Source organism: Miscanthus floridulus, chromosome 7 (genome assembly GCF_019320115.1).
Source record: "Miscanthus floridulus cultivar M001 chromosome 7, ASM1932011v1, whole genome shotgun sequence".
NCBI lineage: Eukaryota > Viridiplantae > Streptophyta > Magnoliopsida > Poales > Poaceae > Miscanthus > Miscanthus floridulus.
In genome coordinates, this window is record NC_089586.1 from 99,461,070 (window position 1) to 99,464,594 (window position 3,525).

The 3,525-nt window shown below is 46.4% G+C and overlaps 1 long non-coding RNA gene across 1 annotated transcript; it reads left to right on the top strand.

Annotated features, from left to right (window-relative positions):
- Window positions 1-2,866: 2,866 nt before the first annotated feature.
- Window positions 2,867-3,270, top strand: LOC136463945 (uncharacterized). Its single transcript, XR_010761117.1, has 2 exons — window positions 2,867-2,951; window positions 3,059-3,270. It is a non-coding gene; the product is annotated as an uncharacterized lncRNA (long non-coding RNA).
- The last annotated feature ends 255 nt before the right edge of the window (window positions 3,271-3,525 follow it).

Here is a 3,525-nt window from a genome sequence, read left to right on the forward strand (position 1 = left end):
CCAAGAAGGTCCTAGAGCTCTAACAGACGGCAGTTAACCGCCACGACAGCGAATTCTTGTTGAGTCCAACGGGTCTGCAGTGGTGTGGTAGCTCACTAGCACAGTGCAGCGACGTCACTCGACACGAGACCAAGCCCCAAGGGGTTGAGGTGTTAGGATTGATCTCCCACCAGTTAAGCCCAACGGCCTAACTGGGCCTTGTCCTCGCGCCCTGATCGGGGGCGTCCAACCCTACATGGTTGGTGGGCCCCCGTCGCACAGCGCTATAAAGGAAAGGTGGGGGCCGGGGCTCGTAGTACGAGGTTGACCGCGCCACCAGTCACCCCACTGACATCCTAAACCCTAGACCCGATCGAAAGTAGGGGCGCTGCCAGCGACGAGAAGTGCCACCGACGCCGGCAACGCCACTCGACGCTCACGTCGCCGCCGAGGACGCCACAGCGCCGACTCTCGCTCCACCGACCGTCGCTACCGGCGCGCAGATGGTGTCCGTCAACGAAACTCCGGTCGGAGCTTCAACAACTACGGCGTTTGACGGTTTGCCACCTATCACCTATCTCTTAATCTCTCTGTGAAATCCGAATGATCTATTACTGTGCTAAGTATCCCGATCCGATGAACATACCTAAGAAAACCTAATCTATCAATGGTACCGGAGCCACGGTTCGTCAAGAAATCAGATGCGGATCGGGAAAGAAAGTCAAAAACCGAACCCTAAGACCTAACCCTAATTCCCAAAATCAAAACTGAACAAGGGATTGAAGAAGGGGAAAAGGGAGGGTCGGATTCAAGAACCCTAGAACTCTAATCCGAAAAAGGGGAAGAAGAAAGAAGAAGGGTCAAACCCTAACCCTAATCCCATTTTTCCATTCGGATGAACGAAAAGGAAAACGAATCGGCAAGAACAAAACTTTAAACCTAACCCTAGTTTTCCCCATTCGAATAAAACCGAAAAGAACAAACTCAAAAAAAAGGGAGAAAGGGGAAAAATTAGGGTTAGGGTTCGTCGGGGATAAACCACCACCGGCGCGGAAGAAGAAGAAGCGCACCGGCTCTTTCGCCAGCGCTGGAGAAGAAACCGAGCCGATGCGCGCGGGCTCGGCCAAGAAACGGCTCGCCGGGCTCGGCCAAGAAAGCGTCGCGGCTAGGCCGCTCGACGGCGGCGTGCTCACCCGTTGGGGAGCACGCGCGCCGACGAGGGGGCCAGCGACGGCGCCAAAGCCCGCTCCGGTTTTCCTCGCTCATGGCTGCTCGGCGGTGACCGTCTCCGCTGCGGCTGAGAAGAGGCAAGTAGCGAGGAGAGAGAGAGGGGAAGAGCCGAATGCCTAGGGTTTCTAGGGCGTCGGCCGCGGCGGCGTTTTGATCAGCACGAAACAGCCGCTCGGCCGTCGGATCGACACGAACGGCCACGATACGCTGGGCCAACTCGCCGGCCCAGGCGGGAGCGAGCGCGCGCGGCGCTTTGCCGGCCCAGGCCCAGGTTGCGGCCTAGGTGCGGCCTGTGCGCGCGAGGCAAGCCGGGCCAAGCCGGTTCAGCGCGTCTTGGGCCGCGCTGGGCTGAAAAATGAAAGAAGAACAAGAAATTTTTTCTTATTATTTTCCAGAAACAATTTTAAATGCATATTTTGATGAATTTGAATGTTTTTGACACAATTTTCTGTGCAAATTTTATCCAACGATATTTTGCCCAGAAAACAATGATTTTTTTAGTGCTTCTGGAAAATAATAACATAAAAAGATCATTAATGTTTCCGCTGTGCATGATAATTATTGTTCTCTTTGATTAAATTTGAACCAATGGGATAATTTAATTTTAAGAGAAATGAATTTCTGATAATTTTGATGCAATTATAATATTGTTATTTTTTGGCCAACGTTGTTAATAACAATATTATAACTTTTGATCCATGAGAAATCGTGCATTAATTTTACTTCTGCCCAACGGTGATGTAAATTGTTTTGCATGGATGAATTATAAGTTTTAATTTGACCAACGTTGAGTTAAAGCATGGAATTTTATGTATAATTGTTTCTTACTTACTCTGGTATGATTTCAGGAGGCAAATGCATTGTGAACATTGCCAACATCCCGACACTCAACGAAACCAATCACCGTGTGTGGCGGGAGAAGTATGAATTGGAACTTGCATTGGGAGAGGTCGATTTTGCCATCACCTCACTGTGTCCTACTGAGCCAGAGGACCCGGTGAGAGGTGACAATGAATCTGACGCTGATTTCGCTTCCCGGAAGCGTGATCATGCTGAAATAAGAATGAAATATGACCTTGAACATAGGCAATGGACTCTCTCCAACCGCAAGTGCCTGTTGGTAGCCAAAGCCACCATAGAAGAACAGATAAGGGGCTCAATCCCTGAATGTGCTACTGCTAAAGAATATCTTGAGAAAATCAAGAGTCAGTTTACTGGGTCTACCAAGGCCACAGCAAGTTCACTGATTAAGAAGCTTGTGAATGAGAAATTCACTAGTAGTAGCATAAGAGAGCACATTTTGAAGATGAACACTATGGCATCTAAGCTAAAAGAAATGAATTTGAAGGAGGAGGATTTCCTAATTCATTTGATTTTTGCTTCTTTGCCAAAAGAATATGACACATTCATTGTGAACTACAATATGCAGCCTGAAAGATAGGGCATAGAAAGACTCATCTCAATGTGTGCTCAAGAAGAGGAGAGGATAAAGTCCTCACAAAGTGAATCTGCTCATTTTGTGAAGGACAACAAAAGAAAGAACTTTAATGGCAAGAATCCTAAACCACAAGGGAAACCTAAGTGGGATAAGTCCTCTTCCTCCAGTTCACAGGAAAAGAAACCCCAGGATTCTGAGAATCAACAGTATGGTGGAGCAGAAAAAGATCAGTGCAAGCACTGCTTCAAGAAGGGACACTACAAGAGGGATTGTCCAGACTTCCTGAAATCTCTGCTAAAGAAAGGTGATGAATTTATTACATTTGTAGATGAATCTCTGTATTTATGTTATGATAAATCCACTTGGTGGGTTGATTCAGGAGCAACTACTCATGTTGCAAATTCTTTACAGGGGTTAAGTGGGACGAGAACCTTGCAAAGAGGAGAAAGAACGATTAAAGTTGCAAATGGACTGCAAGCCAATGTTGAAGCCATTGGAGTTTTTTCTTTAGAATTGAATAATGGTTTTGTACTTAGACTTAAAGAAGTACTTTATGTTCCCTCTTTGCGTAGAAATTTGATAAGTGTTTCGAAACTTGATGATGATGGAATTGATTGCCATTTTGGTGATGGCAAGTGTAAGATACTGGTTAATAATAAATGTGTTGGTCTTGCCTTCCAACAAGACAAGCTTTATTTATTATCTCTTGCTGAGAATGTGAACAATGTATGTGATGAGAATGTGAATGATTCCCCATCTACGGATGTAACTAAGAAGCAGAAGAGAATTGATACTATCTCTTCGAAATTATGGCATTGTCGCTTGGGCGATATTTCGAGGGGGAGAATGGAACGATTGGTTAAGGAATCAATTCTCCC